Raw genomic sequence first — 15,158 nt, forward strand, 5'->3', positions numbered from 1 at the left:
CAAGATTCGAACCTGCGACCGTAGCGGTCGCGCGGTTCCAGACTGTAGCGCCTAGAACCGCTCGGCCACTCCGGCCGGCGCGTTTCTGAAGAAGAGACATTTGTTAATATCGAGTATAGATTTAAGTATCATGGAGTCATTTCTGAAAGTATTTGTATGGAGTGTAGCGATGTATGGAAGTAAAACGTGGACGGAAACTAGTTTAGACAAGAAGAGAATAGAAGTTTTCGAAAAGTGGTGCTAGAGAAGAATGCTGGAGGTTTGATGGTTAGATCACGTAACTAATGAGGAGGTACTGAATAGAATTGGAGAGCAGAGAAATTTGTGGCACAACTTGACTAGAAGAAAGTATCGTTTGGTAGGACATTTTCTGAGCCATCAAGGGATCACCAATTTAGTATTGGAGGGCAGCATGGAGGGTAAAAATCGTAGAGGGAGACCAAGAGATGAATACACTAACCAGATTCACAAGGACGTAGGTTGTACTAGTTACTTGGAGATGAAGCTCGCGCACGATAGAGCAGCATGGAAGGAAAGCTGCATCAAACCAGTCTCTGGACTGAAGACCACAACAACACAACAGTTCTAATCACAGTTATGGATAACACCTCAAGAGTTCTACGAAACTGATCAATTACATCCATACTAGGACTTGGAAAATTTTGTTCTCGGGTAGCAGGACGTCCGATCCCCACCTGGTTAGCCATCTGCGCAAGATTACATAATGTTTCGTTGTCTAATTTAAGTTAGCAATATAAGATTTCAAAAATGGTTCAAATGGCACTGAGCACTATAGGACATAACATCTGAGATCATCAGTTCCCTAGACTTAGAACTACTTAAACCTAACTAAGCTAAGGACATCACACGCATCCATGTCCGAGGCAGGATTCGAACCTGCGACCGTAGCAGCAGTGAGCTTTCGGACTGAAGGGCCTAGAACCGCTCGGCCACAGCGGTCAGCTGTTTAAGATTTTGCAGCGCTTCTAGTGATCGCTACAACGTACACTTAATCTGCAATTCGAAGCGTTCTAGAATCGGAGGTACTATGGAGACGCTATGGTAAGAATTCGCTGTACTCTTTTAATTTATTTCACAAGATTTGGTAGCAGTGGAAACTTATTTTCACGCCTGCAAGACGATCATGACCACACACTACCTCCGGACTATTTATTAAACAGCTTATTCGTAAAGAACAATTAGCATGGCTGCGTGCCGATATGCGTAGAGCCTTCATCTGCCTCCGTAAACTTTCCTGGCGTAGTAATTGATGATATTAATATCGGAACTCCAGTCGGAACGTTACGTCATCTTGACTTTTTTATTATTATTTCGGCGGTCCACCTGGCCGCCATGTTCAGGTGAGTAAGCCGTCCCATTAACTCTTCGCAACTGAAATCAAACACTTTTTATCCTTTATTGTATTTTCAATTCCTCATCCGGGCAGGGAAATCAAACACGCAGTGGCGGCTCCTTTATACGCCGCCTGTAGCTCTACCGCGCGTGTGCGAACATAACTGCACTCTAGCGCAAAGATGACGTTATGTTCCAGCTGGAGACCCAACATGAATATCGGCGCAGAGACTTATCATACTCTGTGTCTGCTCTGTAGTATTCTTAGTCTTTGCAGTACCTCTTATCTAACTCCAACCCTTACACTACTTTGTGAACTGCGTAGCGGAAATACTCGTTCTCAACAAAGGAAAATCCTGTCTGTACCTTCACACCACACTACCAAGTTCTCTAAATCATCTTCTGTATCAGGTACCCGACTTTGGAACAGTCTTCTTCAAAAGTTAGAGAAATTAAATTCCTTCCAAACTTGAAAAGACATTTAATGGCCCACCTATCATAGTAGTCGTCTCTCCCATGTACTAGCCTGCACCTCACTCTCGTCAATCCCAACCACTTTCCCCTACTCCATGTTGGCAGAGTTCTTTATTTAAATTTTATTCTTTCCTAACCATCATTTCAGTCTTCTTTCTTCATCCCTTCCGCTTTATAATACTAAACATGTATTCAGATGTGCTATATTCATCTATATCATTCTTAATCCCATTTTCTATTACTATAATTGTTATTAAAATGAACTACTCTTTTCATTATTATTATTGTCAATTATTATTAGTGTAAATTGGCAACGGCCTTGCCGCAGTGGATACACCGGTTCCCGTGAGATCTCCGAAGTTAAGCGCTGTCGGGCATGGTCGGCACTTGGATGGGTGACCATCCAGGCCGCCATGCGCTGTTGCCATTTTTTGGGGTGCACTCAACCTCGTGATGCCAATTGAGGAGCTACTCGACCGAATAGAAGCGGCTTAGGTCAAGAATACCATCATAACGACCGGGAGAGCGGTGTGCTGACCCCACGCCCCTCCTATCCGGCGCATCCTCCATGAGGATGACACGGCGGTCGGATGGTCCCGATGGGCCACTTGTGGCCTGTAGACGGAGTGGTTCTTAGTGTAAATTATTATTAATAATATTATTATTATTCTTGTGAATGTCTTTTAATATGTGTTGTTCCTGGAAAGTGTCAGACTACATTAGCAATAAATAAACACATTGGAAAATAAAAATGTTCACTGAGGTAAGTCGTTTCTTTCTGTTCCATTCCGATAACTTTTCAAACTACCCTCGTATAATAAAATGTTCTCCCTGCCACATAGTAAATAGCGATTCGCAGGGTACAGAGGTACATGTGTACAGATGTAGAGATTTTGGAATGATAAAGTCTGCATCCAATTATGATAATGACACATTCACGCAAATTGATGAGGAACAGACACCGATAGCTCGACACTCGATTTCTCCCAGATACTGGAGACACTATCTTCCATCACCTGGGACTGAACCGGGAACCCCAGAGTAGTGAGCCACCGTAAAACCGCGAACCAGCTGCCACAGCACGCGACAGCCGTCGTGTCCAGTGAGTGGCTCCCACAGGACCTGCCGAGGAGGATAATCCCACAAAGCCGAGCGCAGACAGGCGGCATTCCTCGGCTCGCTCAGTTTTCACAAGAGACGCGCCAGCGAGCTCTCGAGGCACTCTGTTTACACCGCGTCAGGGAGGAACAGTTGAAGGTAGCGCAAACAGGAAGCGCGTGGCGTCTCCGTTCCCACAGCGCTAGCCGGCCGGGACAAGAGCCCCCAGTCATCGTTTACATATGGATGCAGTGCGCTAACCCAAGCGGGCAACCACCTCTCCGCCGCCACTCCACTACCCAAACAGAGAGCTGGTGTTTTCTCGCAGCGCCTTTCCGCACTAGCAAAAAGCTACACTCGTCAAAAAATAAGCATACACCGTCCGGTAAGTTTACTGTGAATGGTAATACTGGAAATGGTACGTTCTTGCCCTCCTCCCACAGAATGAGCAAACTCTGGTAGACCTTTGAAAACATATCGCAAGAGATCATTGTAGGATTTTATAAGACTAGATCTTCTCCAGCAATGAATAAGCTGTTGTTGTTATCCGTCCTAAAACTAGTTAGATACAGCTCTTCGTTCAAATGGCTCTGAGCACTATGGCACTAAACTAAAGTCATCAGTCCCTTAGAGCTTAGAACTACTTAAACCTAACTAACCTAAGGACATCACACACATCCATGCCCGAGGCAGGATTCGAATCTGCGACCGTAGCGGTCACGCGCTTCCAGACTGTAGGGCCTAGAACCGCTCGGCCACCCCGGCCGGCGATACAGCTCTCTCCACGCTAGTCTGTCCTCTGCTACTCTCTTCTACAGTATGAATCCTTTCGAAGCTCCTTACTTCAATGAGTATTCAAGCAGTAATATTAATCTCCCTCTACAGATTTTTACCGCCCACCCCCTTCACACTCACTCACACACACACACACACACACACACACACACACACACACACACACACACACACTACGATCTATCCTATCCCATCACATACGTTCTCTGACAGCCGGCCGTTGGTGGCCGAGCGGTTCTAGGCGCTTCAGTCTGGAACCTCGCGACCGCTACGGTCGCAGGTTGGAATCCTGCCTCGTGCATGGATGTGTGTGATGTCAGGTTTACATAGTTCTAAGTCTACGGGACTGATAACCTCAGATGTTAAGTCCCATAGTGCTTAGAGCCATTTGAACCAACTCTCTGTTTGGCTACGAAAATTCAGACAAAACCTCATGGTGTAATTTATGGGGGGTCTTGTTTTCGCTCCGCTCACACGTTTGACAGAAACGTATCGAGTGTTAATCATACGATAAATTAGTCCTTTCTGCCTGCTGTCATTTCCAAAAAAAAAAAAAAAAAAAAAAAAAAAAATGGCGTTTCGATGTCTTGGACCGTTTATGACGTACGGCCATTTTTACGACCGCTCGATTCCCGAAGCGCAGGAAAGGATTTGGACGCGCCGCGAGCGACACGTCCGCCTATACAGGGTGTTACAAAAAGGTAAGGCCAAACTTTCAGGAAACATTCCTCACACACAAAGAAAGAAAATATGTTATGTGGACATGTGTCCGGATACGCCTACTTTCCATGTTAGAGCTCATTTTATTACTTCTCTTCAAATCACATTAATCATGGAATGGAAACACAAAGCAACAGAACGTACCAGCGTGAATTCAAACACTTTGTTATAGGAAATGTTCAAAATGTCCTCCGTTAGCGAGGATACATGCATCCACCCTCCGTCGCATGGAATCCCTGATGCAGCCCTGGAGAATGGCGTATTGTATCACAGCCGTCCACAATACGAGCACGAAGAGTCTCTACATTTGGTACCGGGGTTGCGTAGACAAGAGCTTTCAAATGCCCCCATAAATGAAAGTCAAGAGGGTTGAGGTCAGGAGAGCGTGGAGGCCATGGAATTGGTCCGCCTCTACCAATCCATCGGTCACCGAATCTGTTGTAGAGAAGCGTACGAACACTTCGACTGAAATGTGCAGGAGCTCCATCGTGCATGAACCACATGTTGTGTCGTACTTGTAAAGGCACATGTTCTAGCAGCACAGGTAGAGTATCCCGTATGAAATCATGATAACGTGCTCCATTGAGCGTAGGTAGAAGAACATGGGGCCCAATCCAGACATCACCAACAATGCCTGCCAAACGGACTGTGTTGATGACGTGATTGCACAACTGCGTGCGGATTCTCGTCAGCCCACACATGTTGATTGTGGAATTTTACAATTTGATAACATTGGAATGAAGCCTCATCCGTAAAGAGAACATCTGCACTGAAATGAGGATTGACACGTTGTTGGATGAACCATTTGCAGAAGTGTACCCGTGGAGGCCAATCAGCTGCTGATAGTGCCTGCACACGCTGTACATGGTACGGAAACAACTGGTTCTCCCGTAGCACTCTCCATACAGTGACGTGGTCAACGTTACCTTGTACAGCAGCAACTTCTCTGACGCTGACTTTAGGGTTATCGTCAACTGCACGAAGAATTGCCTCGTCCATTGCAGGTGTCCTCGTCGTTATAGGTCTTCCCCAGTCGTGAGCCATAGGCTGGAATGTTCCGTGCTCCCTAAGACGCCGATCAATTGCTTCGAACGTCTTCCTGTCGGGAGACCTTAGTTCTGGAAATCTGTCTCGATACAAACGTACCGCGCCACGGCTATTGCCTCGTGCTAATCCATACATCAAATGGACATCTGCCAACTCCGCATTTGTAAACATTGCACAGGCTGTAAAACCACGTTCGTGATGAACACTAACCTGTTGATGCTACGTACTGATGTGCTTGATGCTAGTACTGTAGAGCAATGAGTCGCATGTCAACACAAGCACTGAAGTCAACATTACCTTCCTTCAATTGGACCAACTGGCGGCGAATCGAGGAAGTACAGTACATACTGCCGAAACTAAAATGAGCTCTAACATGGAAATTAAGCGTTTCTGGACACATGTCCACATAACATCTTTTCTTTATTTGTGTATGAGGAATATTTCCTGAAAGTTTGGCCGTACCTTTTTGTAACACCCTGTATAACAAACAGTATCTCCAGAACGAAGAGAGACATCATTCCGCTGTCAACTTTAAATACAATTGAGATATATTGGTTACATTTCATACGCAATAATATATGGCCTGAAATGAACTATACGGAAAGTCTACGCAATGTGATTTTACCACTGCAAACTCTTAACAATTTCGTGCAGCCATGTACTCAGTTTCGTGCAGCACAGTAACTATGACGAATAACGAAAATAAATTTAAACCTTTATAGAGCAAAGATATCAAATTTTTTCACAGAATAGTTTTCTTAAAGTCGTATGATAAGTATTTTATAGCTGCTGGCGCGTCCGCTCCACTACTTTGCCGAGAAGACCCGTGGCTGTCGGTCTCACTGTCGCGAATGCTGCAGCGAGTGGTAGATAGTGTCGGAAGTCCCATGCGGCTTTTCGCGGATGATGCTGTAGTATACAGAGAGGTTGCAGCATTAGAAGATTGTAGCGAAATGCAGGAAGATCTGCAGCGTATAGGCACTTGGTGCAGGGAGTGGCAACTGACCCTTAACATAGACAAATGTAACGTATTACGAATACATAGAAAGAAGAATCCTTTATTGTATGACTATATGCTAGCAGAACAAACACTGGTAGCAGTTACTTCTGTAAAATATCTGGGAGTATGCGTACGGAACGATTTGGAGTGGAATGATCATATAAAATTAATTGTTGGTAAGGCGCGTGCCAGGTTGAGATTCATTGGGAGAGTCCTTAGAAAACGTAGTCCATCAACAAAAGAAGTGGCTTACGAAACACTCGTTCGACCTATATTTGAATATTGCTCATCAGTGTGGGATCCGTACCAGGTCGGGTTGACAGAGGAGATAGAGAAGATCCAAAGAAGAGCTGCGCGTTTCGTCACAGGGTTATTTGGTAAGCGTGATAGCGTTACAGAGATGTTTAGCAAACTCAAGTGGCAGACTGCAAGAGAGGCGCTCTGCATCGCGGTGTAGCTCGCTGTCCAGCTTTCGAGAGGGTGCGTTTCTGCATGAGGTATCGAATATATTGCTTCCCCCTACTTATACCTCCCGAGGAGATCACGAATCTAAAATTAGAGAGATTCGAGCGCGCACGGAGGCTTTTCGGCAGTCGTTCTTCCCGCGAACCATACGCGACTGGAACAGGAAAGGGAGGTAATGACAGTGGCACGTAAAGTGCCCTCCGCCACACACCGTTGGGTGGCTTGTGGAGTATAAATGTAGATGTAGAAAAAATTCAAACACGTTTCAATTCAAAAGTCGCTAGTTGTAGCGGAGGATAGGCAGCGCCACGGACGTGGCCAACGTATGCCACTTCCGTATCAGTACCTGCGGTGGCGTTTCGTCATGTGAAGCTGTCGCGCGCTGTCGGTCGCTTCTGTCGTTTACGTAGGACGCGGCCTTTAGCGGCGGGCTGCTACTCCGCAGACTCCAGCCGCCACCCGCCCGGCTATCGCAGAGTCGTTCACCCCGACACGGTGGCCCGGGGCGCACGCCGCGAGATAGTGCTACAGTGTTTTGTCTACGCGGCAGGTGCTAATAAGAAACAGAGCGCAGGGGTCAGCGAACCGCGCAAAGCAGGCCCCCGCTACTTCGGCAGCTCCCACCCACTGCTCCGACCAGACGGCCGCACTGTGCGTAAGCATCTGTGCCAGCCACAGCCTCGTGGAGTCCCTACCCCATGTGATGACAACTGGGGCTGGAAAAACGATTCTCACTTTCGAACGACCTCGCGATATCCCAGTACGTTACAGTATCGAATGCTGCTCGAACAATCGCGTGACATGTGACTCACGCGGCGCGAAATCAGGCGATCGCGTGAATCCAAACAATTACCCCTGCGTTCCGAGCTGTAGCTTTGTCTCGTGTGACAAACGATACACCACAGCATTATCAGCGATTGGTAACATTGGCTCCTGTATACCCGCCTCCGTAGCCGAGTTCGTGAACGCACGCCTATGGGGTAAGTCGATACGAATCTTGGTGGTGGATGAAATTTTCGCTGCCGCTATTTTAGCGGCAAGAGGAAGACATTGCCAATGTTTCGCATTAAATTACAATTCATCCTCTCCCTTCTCTCACCATCTCCAAAAGGAACTTCGCCCTTTCCTCCTCTCTCTCCCTCCCCCCCCCCCCCCCCCACACACACACGCATTATCAGAGTCACCAACACTTAACGGATACACTTACATACACAGCATCTCATTCTTAAAGATGGAAAGGTGCCTACGTGAGCGGAAGATAGGGAAAACCTTTCCAAGTAGGCGGCTGAACCTGCACTTCGGGATCTCCCAGCCATTCATGCCATACAACTTTGCTTTTTACTTCTGTAAGTATTGTTTTGCGTTCTACATGAATAAATAGCTACAAAAAATACGAGCCTCTTAAGGTAAATATAACTTATAAAAATAAATATAAATTATTGTATACACTTTTGTAATAGAATTTTGTAAAAATGACAGTACGTTAGGCATCGTCAAAATAATAAACATTTTATATTTTCTGTCATGTGACGCTTTTAATTATGAAAACTTGAGTTTGCTTCCCAAAAATTATAATAGTTCTGGATTTAACAGATAACAAAACGCTATGAGAAATTTCGTAACCACAATATTGTAAAGAGTGAAACATATGCCACTTATGCCCCAATATAAAAATGTAATTTATAGGACTTCTTTAAAAATCCAAAATAAAAATAAAGTTCCAAAGTATTGCAGAATAAATATTTCCATAGATTGTACTGATCCCACAGATTCGCCTCTTGAACCACAGAGTTGCAGTTCTAGGTAAAACTCAGCTGAAAAAAAGAGTGGGATCGCAAATTTCGTAATACAGGCTTAGTACCGTAATCTACTATTGATCAACGATCCCGTAATTCTGGTTTGTTAGAACTCCGACCTCTCACAATATTCGACACTTCTTTTTAAAACCCTATATACATGTATTTCTAAAACGAAAAAATTACTAGAGTGACAGGAATACTTTCTTGTTGTCCTATTCATTTTGAATCACCCTGTATTTGTAATAGCTAGCAGGCGGACTAGCAGCTACCGGCGGGCGACATCTGCGTGGAGCCCGATGGCAGCGGACAGGCTGCGAGTTAGGTGTCTATTGGGAATCAATAAGGCCCATCAGCGCGTCCATTTGGAGCGGAACCGGTTACACTCGGCGTGTAATGACTTAACATGAGTGTGCACTTTGTACGGGCGCCTACAGCGGCCAAGTTACCTCGCAAGCCGCGCCGAGCAGGCATGCATGAGCCAACCCCGGCAGGAGGGCGGCCCCGTCTCCTGATAACGCAGCGCGCGGGCAGAAACGTACTCTGCTCCTATTCTTGCTTCCCACGCCACCTAATGAGAGTGCACCGCGGGGAAAAGTCGCCGGCTGCACACTTTCTGCGCACATCCAGCCGAGGAAACTGTGCCGTCCTATTCCGGTTTAATCTGGGAACCGCTAATTACCCCGGCAGACTTTCAACTGCACTTTTGCGAGTCAGTCTGCACTTCGTCAGAGGAGGAGGGGGGTTGGGGCTGTCGTGGGAGTATGAACTCCACCCGAAACAAGTATTTCACTGAAACACACTGCCGGAAGAAAGTGCTAAGCCCTCGAGGACAAAGTAGTTTTATTGGTTCAAATGGCTCTGAGCACTATGGGACTTAACTTCTGAGGTCATCAGCCCCTAGAACTTAGAACTACTTAAACCTAACTAACCTAAGGACATCACATACATCCAAGCCCGAGGCAGGATTCGAACCCGCGACCGTAGCGGTCGCGCGGTTTCAGACTGTAGCGCCTAGACCCGTTCGGCCACTCCGGCCGGCAACTGTCGCATCAATACATAGTGTAGCCTCAGCTGGCGGCTACGCAGGGGTGTATTCTCTTGTGCAAACGATCGTATAGCTGCAGGAGATTGCCTCAAGCGTCTTCAGCCGTTTGTTGCATTTCGGCAGTGGTTCTTGGACACCCCCCCCCCCCCCCACACACACACACACACCCGAGAACGAGTAATACGCGTTCAATTGGCGAGACATTTGGTGATCTTGTTAGCCAGGGCAGTTGTGCACCACGAAGAGCCGTATGTGGACTTGCAATGTCCTGTTGAAAAAGCGCGCACCACATTCATGCCAAAACAAAGCAGTAGCAGTGGGATAACAGCCTGTGCAATGTAGCAGGCACTGGTTACCTTAATCTGAGGAATCAACATATGATGCCGCAAGTTGCAACCGAGGCCTCCCCACCCCTCCCCTACCACGAAGGTTGGGGTGAGACCTGTCTGTCATGGGTGAATGCACTCTGGAATAGGCCACTCCCATCACGTCTCAGCCATATACCCGTACGTCCATCACTCGAATACAGGCGGAACCTACCCTCATCACTGAAGACAACAGAGCACCATTCCACTCTCCAGTGAACTCTCTGATGACAACAGAGTAAGGATGCTTGGTGCTGTCGTGGCGTCAGTGGTAGCGTCGACAGGGGCACATCAGGAATACGTACTCGTCGGTGGAGCATGGTGTTACCCTGAAATGAATGTTGCAAACACTGGTCACTTCTTACCTCAGCACAGTTACTGCCTGACGTGTCAAAATAAAGGGCACACCACAGCCCTCCAGAGCGGCACCTGATCGTCCGATGACCGTTACAAATGAATCACTAACACTACAAACCGTGAGTATGAACATCTTATACTCTGGTAGAACTGAATACAATCCTTGAGGATGTTGGAACCTTTTCTTCTCGGCAATGTATTTTTACATACGGGATGATCAAAATAAAAGTGGCCCGGAAAATGTTTACAATAAGACTGACGCTGGAGTGACGCTCGTTAATGAACATCATAGAAAATGCTGGAAATGGTTATCACTTACGTCGATGCAACGGTGTGATCGATTTACCAAACTGTGAGACACGTGTAGTAGCTCCGCCTGTAGCTCTTCCACACTGTGAGGGTTATTTGAGTACCGCTGACCCTTGAACTTGCCCCACACATAAAACTCACAGGGTGAGAGATCAGGCGATCAAGATGGCCAGGAGGTTGCTCTGCATCTACTGATTGCCCCTCCTGACCGAACACCTCATGCACTCGTGACAAGGTAGCCAAGTTGGTGTGCGCTGTTGCTCCGTCTTCATGAAAATATCCAAACAGTCGTTCATCTTCGCAGAGTTGAGTCACATATCGATTAAACAGTTCCTGGACACACCAGTTAGAGGTAACAGTTTTGTGAAAGAATAGGATTACGATGTGAACACCAGACATTCCGCACCAAGCACCGAAACAGAGATTTTCTAAAGACTCTTCAAAGTAGCGATGTGGATATTATCGTGAACTTTGTGGAGTTCACATACTCTGACAGGCTGAATAAGGTCTCATCTGAAGAAATACATAACTAAGGATATAAAATCCTTGATTCCCCTTAAATCACTAACCAGGGACAGAACTCAACATGTGAAAGTTGTTCGTACGCCTTAACTCACGCACAACAGTAAATCTGTAAAGATATGGATGCAAGTCGTTTTTGATAATGTTTCGATCCAATGATCTCTCAATACCCAATTGCACAGAAAAACGCCGTTGAGATTTCGTCGGACTTTGTTCCACGCTTTCGTTTCGAGCAATGTTCGTCTGGTATCCGAACTCTTGTCGCATATTTACGGCTGTTATTCGCTACAGAGCCAGCTGCGTGCGACTTTTCTACTAACTTTTCCATTGCCAAAACTCTTCTGCCATCAGCTGTTGCGCACACGTTCTTCACGGATTGAGCTTCGCATAACACTGGACAATGATGCGTGCTGGTTTTCTGTGAGAACCATTCTGTGTTGCTTTCAATTGGTCGCTAAAGACGTCTGCTCCTCTCACTCACTCAAAACTAATGACATGCCGAAGTAGTTGGGACAGAGCGCGTGGGACAGGCGCATGCGCAGACGTTTCACAGCAGCCGACCAGTCCATCGAAATCACAATTTCCAGCATTTTCTGTGCTGGGCAGTTCTCCTGTTCGTTAACGAGGATCTGTTCCGCGCCTGTCATATGAAGATTTTCCGGGCCTGTATATCCATTTCCAAATTTCTCGAGTAACTTTCGGAGAATTAAGAAACGTCAATAAATCGAGTCTCTAAAATGGCAAGGATTCTAGAAAATTACAAGCGTAGCTGAAAACAGTACACTTTTCAGGCGCTAGGCTACGTGGATAATCTTGAAGCCTGGCCACTGCAAAGAACATTGCAGCCACATAGAGGTGCCCGGCCACAAGTTGACCATTCCTGCTGTCAAAACTAAACCAAAAAATACTACACAGTTCGCGAGTCCACTGATTAGAACCGTCGAGGAACAGTATGGTGGTAGATGTAAGACAGGAAGAGAAAGGGCCGACTCAAAGAAAAAATTAACAGAGAGATTGACAGTACCGAACATAGGCCGAAACGACTGAAAGAAACAGCATTGCAACCGCTCCCTCCCCCGCTTTCTCCCGAAGACTATGCTACCAGTTAGTAAGGTACATTTGTATAAAAATTTCAGAAGTAATTTTAAAATTATTATATTATTTTGACGAGAGATAGAGTTGGTATATCAGTTGGTGTGGTTGATGAGATCTGATTAACTGTTGTATGAAATCAGTACGCTGATTTTTATACAGTTTACATTCAAAAAATGTGATTGATGTCTCCTACTGTTACTCCACCAGATTCACGATAAGGATTGTCTCGAATGTGCATTCGGTGAAGATGGTTAGGAAATGAACCCTGATTAAATCGCATGCGAATCACATAACTTCTAAACTTGTTACTGGCGATAATTGTGTGGAATCATGGCTTTGAAGGAATGTTTTGCTGTATTTGTTCATAATATTTCCCTTTAACGCGTCTCGAATCCAGCGGTAAAACCACGAGCCCCTCCTCCCCCTCCCCCTCTCCCTATCGCCCCAGCCCCGTTCCAGAACTGATCCCCCGTTTCCCGTACCTACTCCTCTCTGACATTATTCACAATATCTTCTCACAGCCATAAATTTGTTCAGTGGGATGAAATTTCTCTATTTTTTGCAATTTACAATGTGGTACCGACGTGATCTTACGGATGATCGGTTGTGGACGTTTGTCCGAATCCTCTTCGACACGATTTCTGTTATTCGATTCAGTCAAGAATGCATGGAGCTTAGAGTTGGTTAACGGTTTCACGGAGTTGCTGATCTTGTGTACGTAACTGTATTCGAAATACACTCCTGGAAATTGAAATAAGAACACCGTGAATTCATTGTCCCAGGAAGGGGAAACTTTATTGACACATTCCTGGGGTCAGATACATCACATGATCACACTGACAGAACCACAGGCACATAGACACAGGCAACAGAGCATGCACAATGTCGGCACTAGTACAGTGTATATCCACCTTTCGCAGCAATGCAGGCTGCTATTCTCCCATGGAGACGATCGTAGAGATGCTGGATGTAGTCCTGTGGAACGGCTTGCCATGCCATTTCCACCTGGCGCCTCAGTTGGACCAGCGTTCGTGCTGGACGTGCAGACCGCGTGAGACGACGCTTCATCCAGTCCCAAACATGCTCAATGGGGGACAGATCCGGAGATCTTGCTGGCCAGGGTAGTTGACTTACACCTTCTAGAGCACGTTGGGTGGCACGGGATACATGCGGACGTGCATTGTCCTGTTGGAACAGCAAGTTCCCTTGCCGGTCTAGGAATGGTAGAACGATGGGTTCGATGACGGTTTGGATGTACCGTGCACTATTCAGTGTCCCCTCGACGATCACCAGTGGTGTACGGCCAGTGTAGGAGATCGCTCCTCACACCATGATGCCGGGTGTTGGCCCTGTGTGCCTCGGTCGTATGCAGTCCTGATTGTGGCGCTCACCTGCACGGCGCCAAACACGCATACGACCATCATTGGCACCAAGGCAGAAGCGACTCTCATCGCTGAAGACGACACGTCTCCATTCGTCCCTCCATTCACGCCTGTCGCGACACCACTGGAGGCGGGCTGCACGATGTTGGGGCGTGAGCGGAAGACGGCCTAACGGTGTGCGGGACCGTAGCCCAGCTTCATGGAGACGGTTGCGAATGGTCCTCGCCGATACCCCAGGAGCAACAGTGTCCCTAATTTGCTGGGAAGTGGCGGTGCGGTCCCCCACGGCACTGCGTAGGATCCTACGGTCTTGGCGTGCATCCGTGCGTCGCTGCGGTCCGGTCCCAGGTCGACGGGCACGTGCACCTTCCGCCGACCACTGGCGACAACATCGATGTACTGTGGAGACCTCACGCCCCACGTGTTGAGCAATTCGGCGGTACGTCCACCCGGCCTCCCGCATGCCCACTATACGCCCTCGCTCAAAGTCCGTCAACTGCACATACGGTTCACGTCCACGCTGTCGCGGCATGCTACCAGTGTTAAAGACCGCGATGGAGCTCCGTATGCCACGGCAAACTGGCTGACACTGACGACGGCGGTGCACAAATGCTGCGCAGCTAGCGCCATTCGACGGCCAACACCGCGGTTCCTGGTGTGTCCGCTGTGCCGTGCGTGTGATCATTGCTTGTACAGCCCTCTCGCAGTGTCCGGAGCAAGTATGGTGGGTCTGACACACCGGTGTCAATGTGTTCTTTTTTCCATTTCCAGGAGTGTAGTACATAGTACAGCCTGATGCAGCGGTAAACTGAAGTTACCGAATCTATATTTACAGAGAGCCTCCACAGTGTCTCGTCTTCATTTAGCTTTCAAGTTTACGACTAAGTTCGTTTCTGTGTGGTAGTAGTGGTTATCATACGAATAACGAGAGGGAACTTGAACCGCTGGCGCACGTTGAGTAAACAGTCGGAAATGCTTAGTGGTCCTTGAGAGCGCTAGCAAAGCCGAGGTGGGCGAGATGTGAGCTGCGGCCGAGTGCGGGGGTGGAGCGCCTCGCCCGCCCGGCTCCAGCCAGTGCAGGCCCACGCGCCGCGCCGCGCCAAGGCCGCGCCTAACGCTTCCGCGCTCACCGCAAGGCCGCCCCACAGCCGCTACGCGGCTACACTCCAGTACCAGCAGCCGCCACAGCCTCAACGAGCGTCGTTCAGATGGAGTCTGATTACCGCGTCGAACTCTCGGCGGAAATCCAGTGCGAAGGGGTGAAGGGGAGGGGAAGGGAGGCTGTCACTGGGTTTATGACACAGCCTAAAAAAAAAAAAAAAAAAAAAAAAA

The 15,158-nt window shown here is 47.5% G+C and overlaps 1 protein-coding gene and 1 pseudogene across 1 annotated transcript in view; one reads left to right on the plus strand and one right to left on the minus strand.

Moving 5' to 3' along the window:
* LOC126260308 (uncharacterized) overlaps positions 1–15,158 on the minus strand; it is a 692,222-nt gene that overhangs the window by 549,104 nt on the left and 127,960 nt on the right. The window lies entirely within an intron of this gene.
* On the plus strand, positions 2,137–2,254 carry LOC126211941 (5S ribosomal RNA; annotated as a pseudogene).

Source organism: Schistocerca nitens, chromosome 1 (assembly GCF_023898315.1).
Source record: "Schistocerca nitens isolate TAMUIC-IGC-003100 chromosome 1, iqSchNite1.1, whole genome shotgun sequence".
NCBI classification, from domain to species: domain Eukaryota; kingdom Metazoa; phylum Arthropoda; class Insecta; order Orthoptera; family Acrididae; genus Schistocerca; species Schistocerca nitens.